Source organism: Triturus cristatus, chromosome 3_1 (genome assembly GCF_964204655.1).
Source record: "Triturus cristatus chromosome 3_1, aTriCri1.1, whole genome shotgun sequence".
NCBI classification, from domain to species: Eukaryota; Metazoa; Chordata; class Amphibia; order Caudata; family Salamandridae; genus Triturus; species Triturus cristatus.
This window is the reverse complement of record NC_140583.1, coordinates 344,440,376-344,454,280: the sequence shown is the minus strand read 5'-3', so window position 1 is coordinate 344,454,280 and position 13,905 is coordinate 344,440,376. Positions and strand designations below refer to the sequence as shown.

The window sequence follows — 13,905 nt, the reverse complement described above, 5'->3', positions numbered from 1 at the left end:
CCTTGGCAATCCTGAATGCAGGGTGCTGGGTTTTACGTGAGAGGGTGCCCATGCATGAGCAGAGCACCTCTGCAGCATTCGGAGACCATTCTCCCGGGTTGTCGGTGACGCAGGCAGACATATAGGTAGAGGTGTATTATATGCTCGCGTAAAATGCTATCTCGAAAATGGCTGCAACAAACCAATGTTGTGTTTGGTATCAAACACCTTGGAATCATATATCCACACCGATTACGGGTGTGGAAGGTATGATTCCACCCTTCAGAAGCAAGCTTCGTGGGGTCCCTGGTCTTCCTGGTACCAGCCTTCTTGACCCAGACAGCACAAAATGGTTGCTGCCGACCAGAGACACATTTCTGTCCTCCTGCTGCTGACCCAAGCTCGAGCAGAGGAAGGCAGCACAATAGACATCCTCTCACAGGGAGGTGTGACCACCTCCCAGACAGGATGTAGTGGTTTGGAGCTGGGAGGGTGCTCTTCCAAAGTGCCTGAAAGTGTGCACGAGGGGCACATTTGGTGTCGCTGTGCATAGTCCTGTTCAAACCAGTCCTGGGATCTGTTGGCTCCTGCTCTGGTGCGAACCTGGACAAAGGACATGGAACTAACCTCCCCCCTGTCCTGAACCTCCCCTGGGAGGGTCCCCTGAATCTGTCCAACCCTCTCCCATGGGTACAAAAGGGCTTACCTGGCTGTAGAACTCTAGATTCGACGTGGACAAGATTCTGATCAAGAAACCACTGACCTTCGACACTCTGGACTTTGCTGGACTTCAACTGGGTCTGAGTTCGTCTCCCTCTCCTTTCAAAGCATCGTCTGTGCTTGTGCACCATACAGGCTCCTTGCAGGACCTGTGGAGCATCAAGGACTACTGAAGTATTCCCCTTGGGGTGAAGGAGTCACTCCCCCGCATTTGCAGACACCGTAACACAACTGACCAGTCTGCTGATCCTGAGCTCCTGTGGACTCCGAAGGCTCCAGCAACACAGGAGGTGGGTTCTTACGTTCCTTGAGGTCGAGCTGCCCTCTCACTGAGTTTGAGGCCAGTATCCCTCGTGAGGACTGCATAACCTGAATCCCTGTGCACCCTCGTACTTTTGAAAATGCATATGCTTGTTGTCGTTCCCCAACTATATGCATTGGGCTATTGCTAGCCCCAACCTCTGCGCACATTTCGTACAAAGGACATCGGCCTCCTCCCACTCTGAACCCTGCAAGCTGTGACTTAGTGAGACTGCTAGAGGTCCCCTCGCAACTCCTGTGCCTTCGGCCTGTGGGTTCACTTGAGGGACAACACTGCTTTTCTTGGGCACCCCTGGTTGTTCCCGGCCTGCCCTGACTCCCCTTGCAGTGGTGAGTCCCCTGGTCCTTCTTTGACCTTCTTTGTGGGTTGCCATTGCCAAGGCTTGTTGGTGCTCCCGCCAGACAACGACCCCTCAGCACTCGACATCCTTCGTGGGACAGCTCGTATCCGCCTTCCAGTCATCCTCGACGTCTCCTGGTTCCTGCAACTGTAGAGTCAAGGTCTCCATCTTCACACCTGAAGCACCCGACATCGGTGGGCATTCGTCTACCTAGCCACTCAGTCACTCCTGAGTGACCCAGACTATGTCCCATTGAGAACAACAGCGGTTTCTGATGCCACTTCAGCCCTATGCACCCAGCTTCCTTGGGATAGGAACTCTGGTACTTTGGTATCCATGGATGGGGTTGCTCTCCAACCTTCTATGCTCCAAAAGGTTACATCATAATCTTCTGGGAAGGGTCCTTAAACTTTAAAACTGCAACCGCGACTCTCCCATTGAATTGTATGTAGCACACATTCGTGTTAGCACACTGCACATGTCCTCCAGGTGGTTCCATCCTTACTCACCTTGGGTAGTTCCCTGGGTCCCAGCGATTCTACATCCTCTAGACACTGTCTTGACTCGAGTCGTGGTTCTTATACCACTATTTTAGTATATGGTTTGGTTTCCCCCGGGAGCCCGCTGTGTATTAGTGCTACTTACGATTGTTTCTGTGCTACAGTATTGTGTGCTTTGTGTTAATCTGCGTGTATCAGATACTGTGAGGTATTAAAGGTGTGTTATAATAATAAATACATATTTTTATAACTACTGTGTGGTTCTCCTTTCATTTAACCAATACTATAAGGTTGAATTCTGGTAACACAAGCTGCTTAACATTCCTTCAAGACTAAGCCTGAAGGCTGCTCTCCACAGCTACCTCTTGGATAGCTTTCTAAGGTTATCTTTGACCTCTTAAATCACCGCAAGGGTTGTTTGGACTAGTGCAAGGTGCCCACTTTAATTAATGGACATCATATACCAGGCCAACTTCTCACAGACTTCTAACTGCAAATTCATCACCTTGTGAATTTCTCCCAGGTGCCTGTATGGAACCATAAACTTTGAGGCAGTTCCCTCGCATGATGATAGGTGGTGTTGTGCTAATTCGCGTTCGGGCCCTTGGTTCCAGATGTGATGTCGGGCCACTATAACAGCGCGACCTATGTACGCTGATGTCAGTTCCTTTCTTTCCATATCTACCAACCTGGATCTGATGCTCTTTTTCTTGTCATTCTGACGGAAATGTTCGTAAAACTTTTCAGAAAGTGTGCAGTATGTCTTCTCCCTAAACCAACAGGGTTCAGGTCATGTAGATCCTGTACCTGGCAGGTGTCGGTTACTGACACTCATGATGATTGTCTCTGGTGCCTCTGCACCAAACAAGACTTGAAGTCATGTGAATGCTGTAAGAAAATGCATAAAATAACCATCCTTTAAAGCCAAGTTAGCCATTGCCGAACTCAGCATGTCGAAGAAGTGGTTCCGATCAAAGTCACAGGTGTCGACTCATTCCCAGTCCCGCTCTTGACGTTGCCCAGCATGGGTAGAGAAGATGCACAGCTCCTCATCCTGCCGCTCCCACTGTTTGGAGTAGCACGATTAACTAGGCACCTCTAGGCCATGGAGCGGCTGTCCTTCAGAAAGACCGTGCTGGCGCTGATCCTGATTTGGCCCCACCCTTAACGAACAGTGATTCCCGAACAGATAGCCGATCTGAAATTGAAATATGAGAAGATCATTGGTGCCTCGTCTGATCCCTCTGGTCCCAATGATCAGAAGTGGCCTTCAGTCGCGGTACTGCCGGCAGATCTATTCCTGACACTAACTGTGCCACTTGACACCTTCTTCGATCCCGACTACATTGACTCTGGGTTCGGTCCATTGCCTGTTGGCGGCTCCCCCTTTGGAGAGGGTTCCACCAAAGTCAGTCTTGGCACAGGCATGCAGACGCTTTCTGTACTTTGGCCTATGCTCCTTGTCGACCTTCAACTCCAGTGTCACCAATGCCAGAACAGGATCCAATTGTTTTATTAGACTCTGTGGGTCAGGCTTCGCCCTCCAGAACTCACCATTATGCCCACTCAGAGCCTGAAACGAGGAAAGTGACTATGGCAATCTATTTGATGATCTTCAGGATTCAAGTGGCCTAGACTCTTCCTGTGATACTGTTCTCTTCTCACCCACATCAGCGTGGGCCTCTGAGCAATCTTCCTCCTTTACCACTCTTACAAGGAGAGTAATGTAATGTAATACATACTTACTAAGGTTCTGAAATGTGGACAACCAAGACTGGCAATCCTGTAAACATTCAACAACACTCTCACAGATATCCTGATGTGCCTCTTGGGCAAACCAGGATCTTGCCCGATGGCCAGTAGACAGGTGGCCCGGTGATAAAGAACCTACCCCCGGAGATCCAGATTCTCGACCATCCCACTCCAGAGAGCCTTGTGGTTCTAACCTGTACTAGTCAGCTGAATCCCAACGCATTCTTACCACTCCACCTGAGAGGTGATCAAAGTGGATGGAAACATTTGCCAAGAGAGTTTTCTCGTCAACTAGCCTTGTCGCTAGGTCAATTAAATCATCATGACTCCTGGGATAATATTTGCACGCCCTTTGGGCTAAGGTGGCAGACATCTTGCTGGCTTACCTGGAAGAACTTCGTCTAACTTTGCCAATCCTCACTTTGTACATACATTATGAGGTGAAATATACTATTCGATCTGGTCTGGACAGTACCGATTATCTGGACAGGGCAACCAGAACCAGCATGATGCTGAGGCGCCATACCTGGGTTCACTCAACGGACTTCTCCTCCGATGTCCAACAATCTTTAATGGACATGTCCTTTAATGGCTCTCGGCTGGTTGGAGCAAAGTCTGACTCGGCCTTAGAACGTTTTAAAGAGAGCAAGGCCACCCCCCATTCTCTAGGCCTAGCTCAGCCGGTTTGGCAGTTTCACCAACAGCAACACCCCTTTTAAGGCTTTGGGAGGAGTTACTAGTAGAGGCACCACCACTTTGGGTCTCAGCATCAGCAGGCCTCCCAGCCCTTTCAAGGGTGAAGCCGGGGATCTGGATGGTAGCGTTCAGGCTCCCAGGGAGAGGTTCTACCCAGATGTCAACCTCCCTCCCTGCTGCCACTGTGAAACCCCTTTAATTTGGCCTTGGTTACACATAATCACTGTGTGGAAGGTCGCGTCATCTTTTACCTCATCACTACAGATCAATGAGTGCACAGATCATAGAGCAAGGATATTCACTCCCTTTCTTGCCCAATCCCCCGGTCATGCCACTTGCTGCTTAAAACCTCCTTAGCGACCAGTTCTCCATACTCCATGGAGAAGCTCTTGCTCTCTTGGCCAAAGCAGCAATAGAGAGTGTGCAAGTATAAGAGATCGGGACTGGCTGTACTTGCATTATATTTTGGTACCAAAGAAGGATGGTGGCCTTCACCCCATACTCGACCTTCACCCTGTGAACTACTCGGGAAAGACAAATTAAAAATGCACACTCTGAGTCAGGTTCTATCTGCTTTGGATCCAGGAAACTGGATGTATAGTTGTATCAGTAGGATGCATACTTTTACATTCCCATCCTGCCCACCCAGACATTAACTCAATTTTCAGGTAGGCTACAAGCCCTTTCAGTTCTTTGTGCTCCCCTTTGTCCTTACCAGTGCGCCTCGGGTGTTCTCAAAGCTGAGGGTGGTGCTTGTAGGCCATCTGGAGGTTGAGAATACCAGTCTCCCAAATACCTCGATGACTGGCTCCTCAAGGTGTGCTTGACCCAAGCAGGCGTAAATCACCTCCAGAGGATGGCCAATCTGTTGACATCACTGGGTTTTCTATTAATATGCCGAAGTCACACCTGACACCTTCATAGAGGCTCCATTTTATTGGAGCCATGCTGGACACTGTGCTGTTCAGATCTTTTCCTCCCCCTCAGCGAGTCCAGGGTATTCGGGCTATGATCCAGATGTTTCAGCCTTAGCCTGGATTTCAGTGTGAGTAGGTCTGAGGTGTCTGGTCTTCTTGGCCTCCTGCATCTTCCTTGTGTACCATGCCAGGTTTCAGATGTAAGCTGTGCAGTTGGATCTGAAGTCTCAGTAGGCTCTGCGCCAAGGGGCTTGTCGGAGTCCACACAGGTGTGGAAGGAGACTGCAAAAGACTTGCAGTTGTGGCTGCACAACCATAATTGGACAGGTGGCAGAATCCTCTCCCAACCCCTCCGAAAGCTAAAGGTTTAAACAGATGCATCATTGATGGATTGGGGAGGTCATCTGGGAGAGGTTGAGTTCCATGAACTGTACTCTCCGTGGATCCTTGGCTCCACATCAACTTGTTTGATTTGCAAGTGATGCATTCAGCACTAAAGGAATTCCTCCCTCCCATTGTTGGGAATAGGTACAGGTTGTCACAGACAGAATGAGTGCTATGTGGTACTGCAACAAACTGTGTTTTGGATCCTGTACCAGGAAGCCTTACCCCTTTGGAAGTGGCTGGAGGCTCAGACCATCTCCCTAATCACACAACACCTGGCATGATCTTCAAATGCCACGGTTTCTTCGTGTTTGGCTGCTTGAATTTCATATGTACAACAAGATCCAGAGTGCTGGTAGCCCCCCTGACATCTGGCATCGGATATCAACTCGCTGGGAAAAAATTGTGTCTACTCTTTATCACTGGAAATATAACCACCTAGGATGGGTAAAATGAAAACAATGTTGATCATTGCTGGTAAGAGCACTCCGGCTACTAGCCCAATTACTAAGTATTCACCAGTGCTTGTTGAAATTGTCAGTGTTGAAAAAAGACTTGGTGTGACACAATGTGCAGCCCTTGATAAATCACCAAGTTGTAGGGCCAAGTGAGCCCCTCGAAGTAACATGCTGTGATGCTATAAAATTCAAACATAATGGCAATACTTGATTCTCAACCGACCCACTGGGCGTTATCACACTTCCCCCGTCTCATGCTGCCTCTCTTTGCCGTCAAAACTGAAAAGATAACAAACTAAGCTAACCCACCAAAAAATAAGGACTATCTGGAACACCTAGCAACAAATAGAGCTCTAATGAAGACATTGAGTAGCCAGTAAAGAGCTTGAACACTACGTTGTTCTCTCTAGAAGAATAGGTCAAGTCCGTCACGGAAGATGTTAAGAGCAAATTGGAATCATTTGAGTGTGTGGTAAATTATGTGGGGGAAAGTTTAACAAAGAAAAACTGTTGTGTTAAAATAATGAGGTGCATAACGCTGCACAAATTGTAACATTTTAGTGGAGTTCCTAGTACAGAAAGAGAATAGAGAAGAACCGCAACTAAGAAGAAAGTAATTAAACACTTCCCAGACCTACGACAACCGTAAATTGTTTGATTATAGGAAGAGATGTAATCAAAGACAAATGTTAAAACAACTTATTCCCCCTTGTAAGTCATCAGGAAGTGCTAGTCAATTGTTGGATGGTCCAGAACAGGACATAAACTACACAATCAGGATGTTTTACATCTGGGGGATGTTGAAAAGCAAGTTAGTCCACTGGATAGCACATAGTGCTTCTAATATGCACCACTTATACAATTAAATTATAATGGTGAGGAGAGTAAAGTGGATTGGTAGATCAATGACAGCTAGTGAGGGTGACTGCATTGTTATTTATATTTGTGCCCCCGCTTTTTTAAAATCGGTATTAACATAATTGTTTACAACAGAAATAGCAGATTATACCTTAGGGGGAGCTGAAGCTGTACCTATGAGTTACTTTTATAGACCAGAGGAATATTTAGATATTAAAGTGAATCATGACAACAAGGCAAGAGTAAGCCTTGAAGGGAATACAGATAGTATTATCCTATTTAATAGGGATGCACCGCTGGGCTCTCTGAATGAAACAGATTGACTCAGTGAGGCTATACAAACACAGATCATCACCCCTATCAACCTCAGCAGGACATAGTGATCGTAAAAATACAAATTCTTGCCCCGTTCCATGTGAGCATATCTATAAAACCTGGAGTGAAACTGCACTGATTATAACTTCATGGAATATTGCGGGGCTATTTAATATGTTTTTTACTCCAGAATGATTGGAATATATTGCAGTAATGCAGATTGTGTCTCCAAGAAACCTGGGTGCTAGATAATATTTATTCTGAGTCACCTGTTATACTAGCGACACCATGAAGGGCAAATGGCGGGCTTGTCATTTTAATTTCAACTCTATTAACAGCCAAAGTTATAAAGATATATACAGCATCCCCATTCTTTCAATTTGTATTGCTAGTTGTAGAGGCTAACACAAATCTTGTGATTATTACCTTTTATTATAAATTATAAGTCTGATTCCATTAGTTCCGAGGTCTTTGTTAATATTGAGTAGGATCTGGATTTATTCCTGCAAGTGGGTGTGAATGATAATGTTGTATAATGCACAGGGGACTTTAACATCTGTAGATGCTCCCTTCCCTCTAGGGAGGTTGGTGGTGTAGTGGGTGTGTATGGAGAGTGACAGGAACCCTTTCAACACAACTTATATGGGGAAGCCTTGAATAATATGTTGTTTAAATATAATGTGCCATTTTTAGAAGTTGTATGTAACTCGGTTTTAACTACGTTGCCAACATTTATTGACAGGGGTGCAATGAGTATGATCGATCATATAATGTCAACAGATCTCTTGGCGAATCTTTCATATTTTTTTAATAAATCAAAATACCATGAGTGACCATAACCCGATGGTGTTAACTCTCAATTAAAACCCATGACAACATGCTTAGATTTTCAAACTGGATAATGTAGAGGTGGAAAGATTAAATGGAGCTAGATTAAAATGGTCTAGAATGGGCCCAAGCAAATTTATCTAAAGTTTAGTCATAGTAATGGCTAAGATTTTTTAATCTGCATGGATTATTTCATTGAGTATAGTTATATCAAGGAGGCGATTGAGAACTTCTTTTAATTAATTAACTCCAGACTGACAAGGATGGTAGTGGCTAATACACATTGCAAAAATAGTTAAAAAGGCTTGTTTGACCATACATGTTCAATAACTTGTAGAAGGCTAATAGAGTTACTTCATAAAAATCCAAGACATAAATATGCAATTCGACAACTAAGATCTATCTATAAACAGGTTTTAGCAATTAAGAAACTGGAATTGCAAGCATGGGACTGGGTCAACCCAATGCAAGCAGCTGAGACAAATGATATCTGTCTATTTTGGAAGACTATAAATATGCCCTTTCTTAGGGATAATTCAGTTCCCCAAATAGAATCGCTGGTCTCAGCCCAAAATTGGATTGATCATTTTGACTCCTTTCAATGATTTAGATGCTGAGGTCGCTACTTTTCCTACCTAGCAGCAAAGACATGGAATAAGACACCGTTTCATCTACAGACCTCTCTATCTCTTTCAGAGTTCAGAAAGTCAATGAAGTCCTGGCTATTCCTCTAATCAACTAGACTCTGCCAGCACCTGGATACCCTCACAGGTTACAAGAAGCGCTCTACAAATATACAGATTAATTGATTGATTAATTAAATGAGTGTGTTATTTTAGTTAACAATGAGTTACCTAACTCCAGCGGGAACCTTCACTGTCACCTTGAATGAGGTGACTTCTGCCATTAATAAAAATGCAAGAGGATAGGTCGCAGGCCCAGCTGGAGTACCTGTGTATCAAAGTTGAACTGCTCTGTGGACACCTGTCCTAGCTTTGGTCTTAAATGTGGTAGGGACCGAGAGCATCCCCACTAACTGGTCGGAATCAATAATTCTTATGATATTTTAAAACGGAAACCATAGTGACCCTAAATGCTATCAACCAATAGCCCTTCTGGATTTTTGGGGAAGTTCATGTGAAACGTTGTCTTAGGAGGGGTTTAGGAGGGGTATTGGCACGGTTGAGAAGGACCGAAATTTGAATCTCAAAATATATTAGGGCAACAGGAGGGTATCTACATCTCTGTTTTATGGATTCAAATAGCGCCTTTAGCCTTGTTATTCATTACAAATTATGGCAAACTATGCTATTTCTGGGTGCCCCATAAGACATAGTGTTGCTCCTGGTTTGAATGTATGGCGGGAGCTTAACTGCTGGGTGCATTATGGACCCAACGGGGAACGCATCTCCCTTTTGAAGGTAACGAGAGGGGTCAGGCAGGGCTGTGTTCTTGTGCTGTACCTTTTAACTATATATATATAAATCGAGAGGGTAGAGAACTTCAGGCGCTACACATGGATTCTCCTGGACTAGGCGCTTGGTCTGTTCCAGTTTCATTGTACATAGATAATGTAGTCCTAAATTCTCAAATTGCAAACAGGCTGCAACAACTTATTGATTGCTTTTCTACCTATAGGAGGTGAAAGGGACCTGAAGGTCAATTAAAAAAATACCTTTACAGTGATTTGCAGTGGGGAAACACTCAAGACTCGGCTTTATCATGTTAAAGGTGTGCCCATATCACCCATATCGCAAGTTCCATCTTTCTCTTAATTAGGGCTACAGTTTACCTCTTGTAGCGCTTGGGACAAACATAAACAGATTTGGCAGTCAAACCTGATGCACTCTACTGAAGGTGTGTTTATGTTTGCAACACAATTAGACAGCAAATTTTAGCAATTTTTTTTAGTTCAAATCATAACGCGCATGGCTGCCCCAGCAACGGGGCGTCCCAGCGCATTTACAATGCTAAATATCTTTCTGCAGCCCTGTACTTGGGGATGCGGGGGTCTATGGAGCTTTGCTAAACTATGCTATTTTGCAACACAGGAAAATAACTTCCTGTATTGTCTGCTTGGAATTGCCCTCTATTTCAAGTTTTGGGTTGGTATCCTTCCGGTCCGCGAGCTGACCGCACGCTGGAAACCACCTTCCCAGACATCACCATTTTGCCCTTTTTGTGAGACTAAAGTTGAGTCAATTGCACATGTTTTATTTGCATGTCCCGAATACAAAATCCCAAGATCTTATTGGCTTAAGCCCCTATGTAGAGTTCTGGGTACACGCGACCATCTCATAGCTTTGCGCATTCTCAAATCAGACACGCGATCCCTGTATGTCTGCGCTTTATCGAAATTTTTGAGGTGGTCTTGGCTTATAAGAACCAAAGCCCTTGTAGCCCTTAATCAAGTAGGCTGATTGCTTTTATTGTTTGTTTCTACTCTCTTTTTAAAGTGTCCTATTTATAATGTTTATATATATTCTTAACCTTTTGCCCATCTTGGGATTATGATGACATTACACTTACATGGCCTGTCTTTTGGTCTCACATATTTTTTATGTCATACTTGTATGTGCTTTTTAAGATATGTTTTTATCGAAATAAAGCTTATTTCATTCATTCATTCAATAGCAACACTTGCGCCTATTGTGCATAAATAGTTGGGATTGCGCTATATTGAGGATTCTATACATATAAAGGTTGTCATCCTTTGGCATGCAATCTGGAGCAAGGCAGAGACATCATCCACCATGGCCATCATTAAGGATTGCCTTTCTCTTGAATAATCTTCAAATATTCCATAACTCTCACCTATTAGAGATTTACTAAGTATGTTTAATGATCCTTAATGAAAATCCAGATTCAATTATTTAATACTCTAAGAGTGATTTAAAACTGCAAATTACTAGCAATAGAGAGGACATGAGAATTTTGGAGGAAATAATTAAAACACCTGTTAGAAATTTTTTACCTGCTCTTCAGCCTGATGGTGTACGAAAGTATCTTTTACAGACACTAATTTAACACATCAATATATATGAACTTATTCCCATTTGGGTATTGTACATAATATGGTTGCATCCCAAAATTAGGTCAGATGAGCAGGGATAGGCTGAATTGTCCATGTGATGGGAAATCTAGGCAAACTATTTTACACCTTGTTCTTTTTTGCTCATTTTATATGAATTTAATGAAGCATTTTTCAAAACCTCTGTTGTAAATAGGAATGTCTGATAGAGACTTCTATTCTCAAATTCCTCACCTTTTGAAAATTCCCCTAGCGTGAGACTGGATCCCCAAAGGTTTTTGTGTAGTATCTCAGAGTGCTGGAAGGTGGCACCATGTGGCTCCGCACTGATGCCATTCCCCACCATAAGTGATGTGTGGGGCCTGTAAAGGTGCCAATTCCATGTGCTGACATCAGCTCCTTTCTTTTTACACCTCTGGACACGGATCCAGATCTTCTCTCATAAACTGCTTTTTGTCATATCTTTTTCGCGCTAACATTACAGCAGTGCACAAGGAATGCCACCACCGTAGATAACAGATTTCAAGCCTGTCACAAACAGGTGTCTGTGACAGATTTCCACCTTGTTCACCTGTAGTGTCTAGAGTCGAGCACAACGCCTAGTCCTGTGGAGACTGCACATTGATGAACCTGAAGGCCATTACGGAACACAAGGCAAAACTCTACATCACCAAGCATAAGAAAATGCAGCGTCGGGACCACTTCAGGTCCCTTTCCAAGTTGAATATTTGTTCCTAGAGCCCATTGAGCCGCTCTCAAGTCCCGTCTTTGCCGCACTTTAAATCCTCCGGTAAGCACAAGAAACATAAAAAGTCAAAGCAGAGTTATGCTCCTTTGAGCCATTTTAACTTCCCTGGTGTAGCATGTGAGTGGCTCCAATGGTCTTGCTCCTGCTGTTGAAGTTGCCCTACTTCAGAGTGATTCCGTTGCTATTTGCAGCACAACCTGAGTTTCTGGGCCCTTTAGCTATGCTGTGCCATTTTGAAAAGTTTCCCTCAGCCATGCTCCAGCTCTTCCTAGCTCTACAAACTTCCTATGGCACACCTTCAGGACCCAAAGAGCCTAGTAGGCTACCACCTGGTTTACCGCTGGTGGATTCGCCTTAGTGCCGCTTCCTCCCTCAGCTTCAGTGCTAATACTGCCCCACTGCCCATTCCCAATCAAGGCCTGTCTACATTGATGCTGATTATCCTTTCCAACCCCAACTTGACATCGGTCCACCTTTGACTGATGTCCCATCTGAATCTGACCAATGTTTCTGCACTCGCCTTCCAACCAGGCAGTCAACACTCTCGACGTTCTATTTTTGAAAAATACACTGACATCCATCCTGACCAGGGTGATGCGTTCACTCAGCCGTATGCCGATGATAATTGGAATAAGGAAGTGCCAGATGCTAGTGGGATAGACACTTCCCTAGAGTCAGCCCTTATCTCCCCTTTTTCACCGGGCCATGGAAGAGTCTTATGTCCTACGTCCTAGTTTTGCTTAAGATGGCTGGAGTCCTTGTCCCCCAGCTCCCCATTATGGAGGTGAAAATCAATGTCCTGATGGAAGTCCTGCAGGCTGGCCAGACTATTTCTGAGCTTTTCCTCCCTTTTAATGAGGCCTTGACTGATACACTACCAGTAGCTTGGGCTAAGCCTTATTTCGGCCCTCCAGTTAAATGCCAAAATTCCAGATGCCATCACCATACTCCAAATAAGGTAAACGTGCCCAAAAGGGATTTTTTTATAACCAAGAAAATCGTCTTGACTCCAATAAATAAATCTATAAAGCCCTCATTGGTGGCTTCAGGCAAACGAATTAACAAAAATAATTATATTCATTCAAAGCGAGCATACCGACATAGGAAAGCAAGACGGGTGTATACTTAAAATTCCGTTTATAAATAAGGGTATAAAATACAAATCACATAAATACAAAAGTGACTGAGATAGATTATGTGCACAGCAACTGTTTTCTCATGAACACTTTTGTTATAGCCCATTTCAAATATTTTCAAATGTGGAGAACATCACTGAATATATAATGAACTTTTCCATAAACATCATTTATACATGAAAATGGGTGGAATTGTCGACGTTTCTGTCTTGTGCTACTGTCTATTAGACCATCTTCAGGACGAAATGTTCTTATGTGTACTAAAGACCCTTGATCAATTTAGGAACATAATCTGATTTTCAAAGCATCTAAACAATGATTCACAGAGATTAATCATAAAATGGCCTCCAAAAAATCTAGACTATTATGATAATAGTCCAAATAACCTGCCCTGATCAGTGACTGACTCCCGATGTGGCAGATTCCAAGTTGATTTAATTGATTTTGTTTCCGCTCTGACACCACCCGTAGGATTTCAAAGGGGGTGTCTTATACTGTTTCTTTTTTTTTTTTTTTTAAATATTTTTATTAATTTTATCCCGTTTTTCCTCACAATAAACACATTGTTATACATTAGACATTAGTACATTTTCCAATCAGTATTTCAGTCTTCGAATACTCTACCATAACTGGTTTGAAGTTTAAACAATACAAAGTAACAAAACACACATTTTAGACAGCATGTACCTACTTTGGTACAACTATGTTTCAAATTATGTCGGATTAACCTATAATACCATACTCGCTTTCCACTTCGCTATCGGTTCCCAAATTTTTAAACCAAGCCTTCTTCCCCTTTTCCCCTTGCGTGCATATATTGTTTTCTCAAGGTTATAACAGAATAATAAATTTGCCAGCCATACTTGCATTCCCGGGGGTACCTTGTCTAACCATGCTCTTGCTATTGACAACCTCAAAACT

General features: G+C 43.8%; 1 protein-coding gene across 1 annotated transcript in view; it reads left to right on the top strand.

Annotated features, from left to right (window-relative positions):
• LRRC49 (leucine rich repeat containing 49) overlaps window positions 1-13,905 on the top strand; it is an 862,677-nt gene that overhangs the window by 690,819 nt on the left and 157,953 nt on the right. The window lies entirely within an intron of this gene.